Genomic DNA, 15,970 nt, shown 5'->3' on the forward strand with positions numbered 1-15,970 from the left:
CGCATTCGCGAAGAGGTTCCCGCGTTCGTGAAGGGTCCGTCAGTGGAAGGTACACGTTCGCGAGAGTCCCCTTGCATTCGCGAATGAGGAATTTTGGGCCAGTGGAAGATTGTTCATCGCATTCACGATCGTGATGTTGCATTCGCGAAGAAGAACGCACCTGGGCAGAATTTAAGGTTCAAAAATGAGGGTTGAGTTCATAACATAAAAATTTGATTGAGAGCTCGGTAGAAGGCAAAATTTGGAGAGATTTTCGAAGGAAGTTTTTGGGTAATGATTCCTAACTCCTTTATGGTTATATTCCACTAATCTATGGTTGATTTCATCATTTAATTTCGGATTTTGGGGTTGAAATTGAGCAAAGATTTGAAGAACTTCTTCAACAAATATTTCAAGTTTTGAAAGGGGATTTGTGGTCGGATTTGAGAAATTTTTATATGGTTAGACTCGTCAGTGAATAGGTGTTCGTATTTTGTGACTGTTACCCGATTCTGAGATGTGGGCCCTACAAGCGATTTTTGAGTTATTTTCAGAATTTTTGTTAATGTATTGATTTCATTAATTAGATGAGTCTATCATGGTTGTATTTATGATATGTTATTGCTTTTGGCTAGATTTGGGCCATTCGGATCCGGATATTCGTGGGAAAGGCATTGTGACCGATTGATTCAACTTCGTTCGAGGTAAGTGGCTTGCCTAACCTTGTGTTGGGGACTTTTCCCTTAGGATGTTTGATATAAATTGATGTGTGGGCGCCGTGTGCGTGAGGTGACGAGTATATACACAGGCTATTATTGTAAAAACCCCGTCTTTCCTTTCTAAATCATAAACCGTTTTCCCTTATTAAATTGTACTAATACGTTTAATAGTTTAGCTTAGATTAGAGAAGCATGCTTACATGTTTTAACTGCCTATTTGTCATTCTGCGTGCCATGCTTAGTTAAGTCCCTACTTTCCTTATCTGTGTTCTGTATAAATGTATAACTCGATGCCTTACCTGCCATTTCATCTTGCGTTGCATATTTAAATTGGGACTACAGACGTATTCCGGGAGATCCCCCTGTCTTGCATATTTATTTTGGGACTACGGACATATTCTGGGAGATCCCCCAACACTGCATATTTACTTTGGGACTACAGACGTATTCCGGGAGATCCCCCAGCACTGTATATTTACTTTGTGACTACAGACGTATTCCGAGAGATCCTTCTGTACTGCATATTCATTTGGAACTACGGGACTGTATCCCGGGAGAGTTCCCATTGTGTTTACCTTGTTCTGAGCCGAGGGCTCCTTTAACTGTTAAATTTTCGAGAATTTCTTTAACTGTGTTACTGTAAATTTTATTTATGTCTTTTATTGTTTAATTTATTATATTTACTCCGGTAGGGCCTTGACTGACCTCGTCACTATTCGACCGAGATTAGGCTTGGCACTTACTGTGTACCGTTGTGGTGTACTCATGCTACTCTCTGCACATGTTTTTTTTCGTGTGCAGATCCATGTGCATCTTATCAGCCGTTTATCAGCCGCACTATCAGTGAGCCGGGACAGTTTTGGAGACTTCAAGGTATATCTGCCGCGTCCGCAGACCTCGGAGTCCTCTTCTACTCTTTTCCATGTCCATTACCTTCTGTATTTTTCCTTGTTAGACTCCGATGTATAGAGACACTAGATCTTTCCTTCTATAGTTTGTGATTCACGATGTTTCGGGTTTTTGGGATTTGTTGTGTATTTTTGAAAGTTGGTTAAATTTATATTTTTATTTCATTATTCCGCAAAATGTTAGGCTTACCTAGTTGTAGAGACTAGGTGCCGCCACAACGTCACACAGAGGGGAAATTGGGTCGTGACAAGTTGGTATCAGAGCTCTAGGTTCATAGGTGTCGTGATTCACAAATCGGTTTATTAGAGTCTCGCCGATCGGTGCGAAGACATCCGTACTTATATTCGGGAGGCTATGTAACTGTTAAGAAGAATCATATTTCTTTGATCTCCTTGTCGTGCGAGTTATTGATATAAAAAAATTCTAAAATTCTATTATATTCTTTCTCACAGATGGTGAGGACCCGTACCGGGAAGACCGACGATCAGGCAACCGAGCCCCCTGTCAGAGCTGTCAGAGGCCGGGGTCGGGGTAGAGGATGACCACGCGGTGCAGCCTGAGCACCTGCGAGAGCTGTCACAGATGGTGAGGACCAGTACCGGGAAGACCGACGATCAGGCAACCGAGCCCCCTGTCAGAGCTGTCAGAGGCCGGGGTCGGGGTAGAGGATGACCACGCGGTGCAGCCCGAGCACCTGCGAGAGCTGCGTCAGAGGAGCCCCCAACAGCTCTAGCTGGAGGGCCAGCACCGGAGATCCCTATTGCTACTCCAGCCCTCCAGGAGACTTTAGCTCAGTTCATGAACATGTTCTGCACTCTGGCTCAGGCTGGACTATTTCCGATAGCTCCCGCTACATCTCAGGCCGGGGGAGGGGCACAGACTCCCGCAGCCCGCACTCCTGAGCAGAGGGTCCAGGTTGATCAGGCCCCAGAGTATATTCCTATGCCTCCAGTGGCTTCGGTTCAGCATAAGACCAGGGTAGTTGCTTCTGAGGCAGAGCAGCTCAAACTTGAGAGGTACAAGAAGTACTACCACCCACCTACTTTCAACGGACTAGCTTCAGATGATGCTATGGGTTTTCTTGAGGAGTGTCATCGTATTCTTCGCACTATGGGCATTGTGGAGACGAGTGCGGTTTCTTTCACTGCTTTCCAGCTGAGGGGGGCGACATATCAGTGGCGGTATGCCTATGAGCTAAGTAGTCTGGACGAGGCAGCCTCACTCACTTGGACTTAGTTTTCTGTGATGTTGTTGCGTGAGTATGTTCCTCAGAGCCTCAGGGATGCTTGGCGCACAGAGTTTGAGCAGCTGCGTCAGGGTGCTATGACTATGTCGGAGTATGCAGTCTGTTTCAGTGAGTTAGCTCGCCATGCACCGGCTCTGGTTGCTACAGTTAGAGAGAGGGTTCATCGCTTCATTGAGGGACTCCACCCCAGTATTTGGACCAGTATGGCCAGGGAGTTGGAGATGGACATCACTTATCAACAGGCAATGTGCATTGCCAGGAGAGTGGAGAGCATATTCGCTCGGGACAGAGAGGAGAGAAAGGCCAAGAGGTCTCGAGAGATTGGTCATTATTCAGGAGCTCGTGCACTAGCAGCATGCTATGGTAGGGGTTTTATGAGTCGCCCTATTCATTCAGCTCTTTTAGCAGCCAGCAGTGTTCCAGCTCCTCCTAGACCTCAGGAGCCCTATCATGCACCGCCAGTATCCAGTATGCCTCCTACTCGAGGTGCTATTACCGGCCAGTCCAGCAAGCCAGGTCCGAGTCAGTCTCAGCCGCCGCGTCCTCCAAGGGGTTGTTTTGAGTGTGGTGACACTCGTCACATGGTTGGAGATTGCCCCAGAGCCCGAGGGGGGGGTGCACCTCCATAGGCTTTTCAGCATCCACGTGCTCCACTAGGTCCTCCGGCCATTCTTCCAGCCTCAGCTGCTACCCCACCTCCTCATCCAGCTCAAGGTGGAGGTCGGGGAGGTCGAGGTCGCCCTAGAGGGGGAGGCCAGGCCAGATACTATGCCCTTCCAGCCCGTTCAGAGGCCGTTGCTTCAGATTCAGTCATCACAGGTATCGTCCCTGTCTGTCATAGGGATGCATCAGTATTATTTGACCCAGGTTCTACGTATTCATATGTGTCTTCTTATTTTGCTCCATATTTGGGGATATCTCGGGATTCTTTGAGTTTCCCTGTTTATGTATCTACTCCCGTGGGAGATTCTCTCATTGTGGACCAAATATATCAGTCGTGTTTGATTGCTCTTAGTGGTTTTGAGACCAGAGCCGATTTGTTATTACTCAGTATGGTATATGCCAGGCTTGCTAAGATTAGAGTGGAGAGGTACCTTAGAGTATACTCCCCGCAGTGTCATTCCATTTCTTAAGGCTCAACGAATGGTTGAGAAGGGGTGTGATGCGTATTTGGCTTATGTAAGATATGTCAGTATTGATACCCCTACAGTTGAGTCAGTTCCAGTAGTGAGGGATTTCCCTGATATGTTTCCCGCTGATCTTCCGGGTATGCCGCCCGATAGAGATATTGATTTCGGTATTAATTTATTGCCGGGCACTCAGCCCATATCTATTCCTCCTTACCGTATGGCTCCTCCTAAGTTGAAGGAATTGAAGGAGCAGTTGCAGGAGTTTCTTGATAAGGGTTTCATCAGGCCCAGTGTATCACCTTGGGGTGCTCCAGTCTTATTTGTGAAGAAGAATGATGGTTCTATGTGTATGTGTATTGATTATCGGCAGTTGAACAAGGTTACAGTGAAGAGCAGGTATCCTTTGCCTCGCATCGATGATTTATTTGATCCGTTACAGGGTGCCAGGGTGTTTTCCAAGATTGACTTGCGTTCAGGTTATCATCAGTTGAAGATTAGGGAGCCGGATATCCCGAAGACTACTTTCAGGACCAGATATGGTCACTATGAGTATCTTGTCATGTCATTTGGGCTGACCAATGCCCCAGCAGCCTTTATGCAATTGATGCACAGTGTGTTCCGACCTTATCTTGATTCCTTCGTCATTGTATTTATTGATGACATCCTGGTATATTCCCGGTTTCGGGAAGATCATGAGCAGCACCTAAGGACCGTGCTTCGGACTTTGAGGGAGAAGAGGTTGTATGCAAAATGTTCTAAGTGTGAATTCTGGCTTGATTCAGTGGCATTATTGGGCCACATAGTGTTTTGTGATGGGATCAAGGTAGATCCGAAGAAGGTGGAGGCAGTGCAGAGTTGTCCTAGATCGTCATCAGCTACGGAGATCCGTAGTTTCCTTGGTTTGGCGGGGTATTACCATCGCTTTGTGGAGGGATTTTTATCTATTGCAGCACCTATGACCAGGCTGACCCAGAAGGGTGCTCCATTCAGGTGGACCGAGGAGTGTGAGGAGAGCTTTCAGAAGCTCAAGACAGCTTTGACTACAGCCCCAGTATTAGTATTGCCAATAGGTTCGGGGTCCTCCACTGTCTATTGTAATGTATCACGGATTGGTTTCGGCGCGGTGTTAATGCAGGATGGTAGGGTGATTGCCTACGCGTCCAGACTACTGAAGGTGCACAAAAAGAACTATCCTGTCCACGACCTTGAGTTAGCAGCTATTGTTCATACCTTGAAGATATGGTGACATTATTTGTACGGTGTTCCTTATGAGATTTACACCGATCATCGGAGTTTGCAGCATCTGTTTAAGCAGAAATATCTTAACTTACGTCAGAGGAGGTGGTTGGAGCTGCTTAAGGATTATGATATCACTATTTTGTTCCACCCTGGGAAAGATAATGTGGTGGCCGATGCTTTGATTCGCCGGGCAGAGAGTTTGGGGAGTTTGGCATATATTCCGGTAGCTGAGAGGCCCTTAGCCTTGGATGTTCAAGACTTAGCCATCCAGTTCGTGAGATTGGATATTTCAGAGCCTAGCCGGGTATTAGCTTGTGTGGTTTCTCGGTCTTCTCTTTATGACCATATCAGGGAACGCCAGTATGATGATCCCCATCTTCTAATTCTTCAGGACAGGGTTCGGCGAGGTGATGCCAAAGATGTGACTATTGGTGATGATGGTGTGATGAGGATGCAGGGCAGGATCTGTGTGCCCAATATAGATGGGCTTCGGGAGTTGATTATCGAGGAGGCCCATAGCTCGCGGTACTCCATTCATCCCGGTGCCGCGAAGATGTACCAGGATTTGAGACAACACTACTGGTGGAGGAGGATGAAGAAGAATATAGTTGGGTTTGTGGCCAAGTGTCTTAACTGTCAGCAAGTCAAATATGAGCACTAGAGGCCGGGTGGATTACTTCAGAGGTTAGAGATCCCAGAGTGAAAGTGGGAGCGGATCACCATGGACTTTGTAGTTGGACTTCCACAGACTTTGAGAAAGTTCGATGTTATTTGGGTGATCATGGATCGGCTGACCAAGTCAGCTAATTTTATTCCAGTGTTAACCACTTATTCTTCTGAGAGGTCGGCTGAGATTTATATTAGAGAGATTGTCCACCTTCATGGTATTCCAGTATCCATCATTTCAGACAGAGGTACACAGTTCACATCACGGGTTTGGAGAGTTGTACAGCAGGAGTTGGGTACTAGGGTGGAGCTGAGCACAACCTTTCACCCTCAGACGGACGGGTAGTCCGAGCGCACGATTCAGATTCTTGAGGATATGCTCCGTGCCTGTGTGATGGAGTTCAGAGGGTCATGGGCCGCACTATCAGTGAACCGGGACAGTTTTTCAGACTTCAAGGTATATCTGCCGCGTCCGCAGACCTCGGAGTCTCCTTCTACTCTTTCCCATGTCCATTACCTTCTGTATTTTTCCTTGTTAGACTCCGATGTATAGAGACACTAGATCTTTCCTTCTGTAGTTTGTGATTCACGATGTTCCGGGTTTTTGGATTTGTTGTGTATTTTTGAATAGTTGGTTAAATTTATATTTTTATTTCATTATTCCGCAAAATGTTAGGCTTACCTAGTTGTATAGACTAGGTGCTGTCACGACGTCACACGAATGGGAAATTGGGTCGTGACATTAATAATGACACATGATGGTTTAAATATTTAATTTATATGAAAGAATAATAAATTTAATTATTGAGAGAAATTTTATATATGATACTACAACAATCATCTAAATGCCGATAAATATTGTTACATTAGCATACTACGTGAATTCAAAATGAAAGGATATCATCAAAACTTACATAAATGATCAATTTTAGTCATATTAAGTAGATAATTATATATTTTAGTTTAAAGGTATCTAATGCGATGGTATCTTACCGAATACTTCTTTATAGACGGTATTATTTTGTATATGTTTCTTTCTAATGCTTTGGTTACTCTGCCATAACCAGAGTTCTTGTTGTCAATAGTGATATCTCTCTTGAAGTGCAACATATAGTTATTCTTGTAAGAAAATATTGTGGTAAATATAGTTCAATATTTAGGATGTTTGTCCTTGTGCTTTATTTATTATAACTACAAAATATAAACATATTAAAAATTATTTTCACACACATTTAAAAGGATATTCTTTAATTTCGAAAGACGAAAGTTGAATTCAGGGATAAACACATACTTAAAAGCATATTGACCAGTATCATAAGTTCTGCATGTATGACGTTATTGTCAAAACTTCTATATACCATATGTGTACTATTACATAAGCTATTCAGCGGATCTAAGTTTTCAGTAGCATGACATACATATTTTTCTTCAAAATCAACCTATATGCAATGGAAGATCAATTTTAACTTAGTCTATTATATATATGGTGACACTAACATACGTAAGAAATAATGAACTTGACAACAAACATGTACGATAGAAGACCATTTGGTATTAAAGTATTTAAGTTTATGCTGAGTCAAAACTAAAAAATATTTTGTTTTTATCATGAAACTTAGCAATAAACCTTTTATTTAGTTGATCAACATATTCATTTCTGCTAGCTAAGATAGCTCTTTAATTTCTATCATGTAATTTACACAAATTGCGTTTTAATCTAATGATGAATATATATATTTTTCTTATTAAGTGCACTACTATTACCATTAGGGTTGATAACCAAGTGTTCTAGAAGAACCGAACCATCTTTTATTGGATGCTCTTCTTCGTTTCCGACACGAAGCAAGAAGTCACTGAATGTTGGATCTGTTATTACTTTTATATTTCTTGTCATTTGAATATTTTTCATTTGAGGCCATAAGTATAATTTTGGCAAGCTAGCTTTTACAGTTTTTGCTTTGGTCAATTTGGGAACTACTGATCGTACTTGACAGAAATCACCTCCCAAACTGTTACCTTTCCCCCAAACTGTTCATCGATATCCAATATATTTCTAAAACTCTAGGCGATTGTTTCGATCGTTTGATGCTTAGCCAAACGCGCTTCATCCCATATTATCACTTTTGGTTTCCTTATAAATTTAGCACTATTGCTCTGATTTGATATATTTGTGATGGTCATCTCAGTTATTTGAAGAGGTATATCAAATCTAAAGTGAGTTGTACGACCTCATAATAAAATCGCTGCTGGTACACCACTTGTTCTTATTGCTAACAATATCATGCCTCTTGATCTGACATTTGCAAGTAATGCATGATCTAGGAATACTATTTCGATTCCGCCGGAGGCATCTACAAAGGATAATCCCGCTATACCAGAGTCAATTTTTATAATATATTCTTGAAAGCTTATTCTTATTCAGGATTTAGCTTTAATTGTGCTTCCTCAAATACTTGTATGGCCTTCTTAATATTATACTAATATTTTTTACTTTTTGATCTATTTTTTTAAATCTCTAACACTCTTTTATGGAATAAATTTATGTACATTAAGATTTTTTTTAACTTGAATTTTGGTTTTACTCATATGATGAATTTAAAAAATAATAATTGGATTCTCTTGCTAAATATAATTGAAAGATTTATTTGGTTTTAACATAAAATATAATTTATTTTATATTGATTTAGATTCTTAATATTAGTTCTATCTCATATTTGAATATTTAACCGTGATTATAATTTTATCCACTATAAATTTTATTTTTAAAGAGTAAAAAGATCAATGATATTCCAAATTTAGATCTTTAGGTTTGCAAAATCACTAATGATATTGACTCTTACCAACCTTTTTCTTTTTTTTCCTCACACATTTATATTCTTAAAAAAAAATTTAGTTGTTCTTTAATAACTGGGTATATTTTTCTATATTACACGAAAAATTAATAATTAAAAAATATTATTTGAGTAGGAAAGCAGTTCAAATATAATATACTAAAAATATATTATCGTGGGAATTATTTTTTCAATTTCAACGCTTTATGCAGTCCGTTTATTTTATTTTGGTATTGAATATTATAGAGAGGTAATGTACTACCAATATGGTGGATTCTTATGAAATTGATTTTTTTAAACCTCCCTACATATTTTTAATAATAATTCAATATACAATACTGTATTAATTTTAAAATATTAAATATTAAAAGAATTAACATAGAAGTTATTATAGTCCAAAAAAAAAATTATTACAGCTATGTCCTTTCCCCATGAGTTCTTCTGTTTAATATTTTAGAGCTATTTTGGTTGTAACGACCCGACTTGTCGTTTTAAGAATTAACGCCCCGTTCAGCGACTTAAGGTCTCGAGCAATTTTGTAATAAGTATTATGACCCGCGGGTGTGGTCGAGTTTGATTTTTCAGAAGATTCGGAATTAATTAAAAGAAACAATCCTTAATTAGAAGCTTAAATGGAAAGAGTTGACCAGAGAGTTGACTTTTGAGCAAACGACTCCAGAATAAAATTTTGATGATGTCAATAACTCCGTATGGTAATTTTGTACTTAGGAGCATGTCCGAAAAATTATTTGGAGGTCCGTAGTGGAATTAGGCTTGAAATGCCGAAAGTTAAATTTTTGGGAAGTTTGAAAGGGGGTTGACTTTTTGATATCGAGGTCGGAATCCAATTTTGCAAATTGGAATAGGTCCGTTATATCATTTATGACTTGTGTGTAAAATGTGAAGTCATTCTGAATTGATTTGATATGTTTCGGTACAAGATATAGAATTTAAAAGTTCAAAGTTCATAGATTTTGATTTGAGGTGCGATTCTTGGTTTTGATGTTTTTGATGTGGTTTGAAGCCTCGACTAAGTTCGTATTGTATTTTGGGACATGTTGGTATAATTGGTTAAGGTCCCGAGGGCCTCGGGTGGATTTCGGAAGGTAAATGGAATGGATTTCGGACAAAGAGGATTGCTGGAAATATCTGTTGCTGAGCTCTTCTGTTCGCCAGAAATTTCTGGTACGTGGAGCCAACTTCGGAAGCTTATATCTCGCAATTTATAAGGAATCTGAAAATATTTAAAACGTCAAAGTTGTAGCCCTTTGATTCTAATTTCCATAAAGTTAAACCATTAAATATTTGGATATTTGTACAGAAAGTTATGATGGATTGAATGAAGGCTAGTAGAGCAGTTTCGCCAGAAAGTTTGCCAGAAATTTCTAATGCATGGAGCCGACTGTGGAAGCTTATATCTCGCAATTCATAAGTAATCGGAAAATTATCAAAACATGAAAGTTGTATTCTTTTAATTCTAGTTTCCAGAAAATTAAATCATTTATTATTTGGATATTTGTACAGAAAGTTATGATGGATTGAATGAAGGCTAGTAGAGCCGTTTCGCCAGAAATTTCTGATGCGTGGAGCTGACTTTGAAAGCTATATCTCGCAATTCATAAGGAATCAGAATATTATCAAAACATAAAAGTTATAGTCTTTTGATTCTAGTTTCCAGAAAGTTAAACCATTCATCATTTGGACATTTTTACATAAAGTTATGATTGATTGAATGAAGGCTGGTGCAAGCAAGTTATGGTGTGGACTTTTAGTGACGGAAAATGGACTTTTAGGGACGGATGGGCAGAAACTTAAGGACCAAAAATGGTCATTTCCTTTATTTCGTTTTGGATTTTTGGAGCACGATTCTTGGGCGATTTTTGGGCGATTTTCAGGGGAAAATATTGGGGTAAGTGTTCCTTATCCTATATTGATTATATTTCATGATTCCATACTCATTTACATCATGAATCCGTGAATTTATGAAAACAAAATCAAGATTTTTGCAAAATCTTCCAAAAATAAAAATTTAAGATTTGGAGGTTGAGTTGTTATCGGAATTTGATAAAATCGGTATGGTTGAATTCGTATCGGAATGGGTGTTCAGATTTCGTAAAAGTTATGTCGGGTTCCGAGAGACGGACCCCGCGTTGACTTTTGTTGACTTTTTAGAATAAATTTTCAAGTCGACGTTTTATTATCCGAAATTATTTTCTATGAATTTTAATGAAGTTATACAATTAATTTGGATAGATTTGAGCTTTCCGGAGGTCAATTCAAGTAAGAAGGCTATTTTGGAATATCGGCCTAACTTCAAAAAGGTAAGTGTCTTGCCTAACCTCGAGTGGTTAATTACTCCTTAGGCATCGAGTCTTATGTTCCATTTATGAAATGTGAAAAGCCGTGTATGCGAGGTGACAAGTACGTACTTGGGCTTATATGTGCAAATTGTATTGAGTTAAAGTCTTAAGGCATTATTGTGTAGTAAATTAAAAAATTATTGGTATGTATTTAATCATCTAATTCCCATGCCTCGAATCACATTTATTAAACTTGTTTTTATACGACAATTCGATGTAATTATTATTTGTATATTTATATGAAGTCCGTGAGTTCGATGGTTTGATATTTCTTGGAATTTAATTTATTATGAATTTTTCCTATGCAAATAATTAATTAAGCAAGCTTAAGAAGATGGGTTAATATAATTATCTAAATTTAGATTAATGAAGGCTTTGCTTTATGCTGAATAATTTCTATCTCTGTTGATTTTTTTGTGGTATTATACACATTGTGTGGATCCTTCGGCTATTTGTTGTGAAATTAATTGATTTGGTTGTGGCCATTGGGCAAATTGTGATATGAATTGATTTTGTTATGTTGCCGTGATTATTTTCCGTGTAAATTGTTGAGTTGTGTGAGTTGTTATTTGAGGATATAAGGGTGTCATTCCACTTTTGATATTATGTGGGTATAAGGGTGGCATTTCACTGTTGTGTTTGTTGAAATATTGTCTGGGCGGAGAGATAAGGGTGGCTATAGGAGAGATAAGGGTGACAATATGAGCGATAAGGGTGGCTATTAATATTGTCAGTGTCACGACTCCAAACCGATGGGCCGCGACGGGAGCCCGAATCCTACCTGTCGAACACCCTTAAACATGCGTCTAAGATATAAACATGTATAACATATGCTAGGGAAACCTGTCTGAAAGACATATGTACATATACATGCGGAATACAGTGGGCGAGCCGGCAAGGATGCTATAGACAACTATATACCCAAAACTGGAAGCCGACAAGGCCACATACTACCCCAACTATACATAACTGTCTACAGACCTCTAATAGAAATACAACTATACAAAGACGGGACGGAGCCACATCATACCCATATATGTATACAAGCATATCGTACCAAAATCAAAAGCAACTACGGATCAAGTGGAGCACGCCAACTCTCGCTGATCAAGGATCCTAAGAAGGGGGACCGTCAACTTGCCTACCTGCACCTGCGGGCATGAAACGCAGGCCCCGGGAAATAGGGCGTCAGTACGAATAATGTACTGAGTATGTAAGGCATGAAAATCAGTACATAAAAGACATAGATGTAACATGGAATAAAGAAATCAACCTGTAAGTCTGGATAACATTGTAAATTTTGAAATATTTATAGTGCCATGCATGTGCATATAAATATCGTGTCATGCATAAGTATAGGTGTATATATATTATTATCAAGCCTCTGAGGCATCCCATCATATCGTCTCGGCCACTGTGGGCAACATCATCAATATATACCAACTGATCAGGTGATGGTGCGTATATAACGCCATAACCTTTTTCCATATCCCATATACATATAATATACGCGTATATAAAGCCATCTGGTCATGGGTCAATATACATGTATAAATGCATGATATGCATAAGAATTACGTTAATAAGATTTCTCGGAATGTCATAAAAATCAATATGCCTTTCGGATACTTTATCAAATACGTATTTTTCTGAGACCCATGAACAGAAGATATAATAATAATTCACACGGGGAATATAGACACCCCTAGTATTTCTATGAATAGAGTCATTTATGAAAGTTGCGTATTTTGCTTGTTTCATTTGTATTATTTGGATCACGCCAAAAGGAAAGAAGGGATAGCCTTAACATACATGGAGTAGGGAAAAATCCGTATGATATTCTTGGAAAAGGTTGCACCGTACTCCCTTCGAATCACAAAATCTCACGTTGCTACTGTGCTAAGAAATCTCGTTGGTTGAAGAAATCTCGTTGTAGTGTTAGAAATGAATCATGTAAAATCACGTTGTAGTGTTAGAAATGAAGAAATCACGTCTGATTGTTAGAAATGAAAAGGTTAGAAATGAAATGTCTTGTATTCTTAACTATGAAAAGAGTTAGGAAAGTCTTGGTGAAGTTTGAAGAGATTATGACTATGCTTAACAGAAACGTTAAGAGAAGTGAGTTATTGAAGTTATGGAAAGTTTTTGTTAAAAGACTTAGAATTAAAGTGTTGTTAGAAAATGAAAACATTAGGCATGAGATGTCTTGTAACTAACATACTAGGTTGCCACATAATCCAAAGTGACTACGAGTCATTTATTTGGAAAGTGGCTTGCTGCCACGTTTTTTGTTTTTTTTTTTGGGGGGGGGGGGGGGGTAATCTTATCTTATAATTTATTAACTAATTGGGTAATATTTCGTTATCCGGTAATTAATTAATTACCCGCATAATTAAGAATTGTCTCGAATTACTTAAAATTCTACTCATTTTTAATACACCTTATACATCATACTATCATGGTCATATGGTACCTTGTATGGTACTAGTCCATAACTATCGGGTATTATAGCTCGGACCGTATTTTATCCCAAATCCACAACCTTCAACGAAACTCATTTTCTTTAATTCGTGTACCCTTTATCCTTCATGGAACTTACTTATCATTTGTTATAAATAGCATAAATACGTTAACCTCAGAATAATCTCATCCCTGCATATATGTTGATTCACTTAAGACAAAACTTTAACGTATGAAAACGCGAGATGTAACATCCTTCCCCCCTTAGAAACATTCGTCCTCGAATGTTTAACTCCCTGGGATCTATATAAATTTGGTAGAATCGCCTTTGTAACAATACTACTACTAACTCTTCCTGTAGAAACTCAATAATTCAACGCCATATAGGACCACAATCATCAATAACGACAATGGCCACACACGACCAATGACAATAACCAACACAAGAATCCATACACGTACCTTAAGGTTGTGATGTCTCAGTCGGACCCTTCTCTGGAGGAGGAAATTAGTGAGGATATTTAGACTTCATATCTTCCTCGGCCTCCCAGGTTATTTCTTCCACATTGTTGTTTCTCCAAAGTACTTTCACTGAAGCTATGTCTTTAGTTCTCAATCTCCGAACCTATCTGTCTAGTATAGCAATGGGGTTTCTTCATATGATAGCTGCTCTGTGACCTGAATGTCATCAACTGACACGATTCTAGAATGATCTCTGATACATTTACGGAGCATAGACACATGAAAGACTGGATGTACAGATTCCAAGTCCGAAGGCAAGTCCAACTCATATGCTACATGGCCTACCTTGCGTATGACCCTATATGGTCCAATGTACCGAGGGCTAAGTTTTCCCTTACTATCAAACCTCATGACACTTTTCATCGGTGATACCTTTAGGAATACCCAGTGGTCAACCTGAAACTCCAAGTCTCGCCGTCGATTATCCGCATAAGACTTCTGACGGCTTTGAGCTGCTAATAGCCTTTCCTGTATAAGTTTAATTTTCTCGATTGCCTGTTGTACCAATTCTGGTCCTACTAACGTAGTTTCCCCAACATCAAACCACCCTATAGGCGACCTACACTTCTGTCCGTAAAGAGCTTCGTATGGAGCCATCTGAATACTGGAATGGTAGCTATTATTATATGCGAACTCAATAAGCGGCAAATGATCATCCCAGCTACCTTTGAAGTCTATCACACAAGCTCGTAACATATCCTCAAGTGTCTGAATAGTACGCTCAGCCTATCCGTCTGTCTGGGGATGAAATACCGTACTAAGATTTACTTGAGTCCCTAATCCTTTTTGGAAGGACCTCCAGAAGTTAGCTATAAATTGAGCTCCTCTATCCGAGATAATAGATACAGGGACACCATGCAGTCATACTATTTCCTTAATATAAAGCCTTGCATAATCCTCTGCGGAATATGTAGTCCTAACGTGCAGAAAATGGGCTGACGTTGTAAGCCTATCAACAATCACCCATATCGAATCAAACTTATGCTGGGTATGAGATAAGCCTACGATGAAATCCATATTGATTACTTCCCACTTCCAAGTCGGAATCTCTATAGCCTGCAATAATCCACCGGGTTTTTGATGCTCAATCTTGACCTGCTGACAGTTAGGGCACTGAGAAACAAACTCCGCTATATCCTTTTTTATTCTATCCCACCAATATACCCTGATATCATGATACATCTTTGTTGCTCCTGGATGGATAGAATAATGAGAATAGTGAGTTTCTCCCATAACCTGCCGACGCAGCCCTGTGACATTAGGGACACATACTTTTCCTCAATATCTGAGTCTGGCGTTCCTTTACTTCAGTTACTAAAGAGGATGTTGCCGTATCCTGAATAGTAGTTCCAATATCACCTGAGTCCAGTAACCGAACTCCAAGACTAGCTAGTTGATGAATCTCATGGGCTATTCCCCTCTTTTCTAGCTGTAAATATGACAGGCTACCCATAGATCTATGGCTGAGGGCATCAGCTACTACGTTCGCCTTCCCCGAATGGTATAAAATATCAACGTCATAGTCTTTAAGTAGCTCCAACCATCTCCTTTGACGTAAATTCAATTCCTTTTGCTTGAAGATATACTGGATGCTCTTATTATCCGTATAGATATCAACATGAATGCCATACAAGTAGTGCCTCCACATCTTTAGTGCATGAATTACTGCGGCTAACTCTAAATCATGGGTCGGGTAATTCTTCTCGTGCTTTCTTAGTTGTCTAGAAGCATAAGCTACAACCTTAACATGCTGCATCAACACGTAACCCAATCCAATGCCTGAAGCATCACAATAGATAACATAACAATCGGTCCCTTCTGGGAGCGTTAGAACCGGTGCTGAAGTTAATCTGTCCTTCAATGTCTGGAAACTCCGTTCGCAAGCATCAGTCCACGGAAACTTAGCTCC

Source organism: Nicotiana tabacum, chromosome 17 (genome assembly GCF_000715075.1).
Source record: "Nicotiana tabacum cultivar K326 chromosome 17, ASM71507v2, whole genome shotgun sequence".
Taxonomy (NCBI): domain Eukaryota; kingdom Viridiplantae; phylum Streptophyta; class Magnoliopsida; order Solanales; family Solanaceae; genus Nicotiana; species Nicotiana tabacum.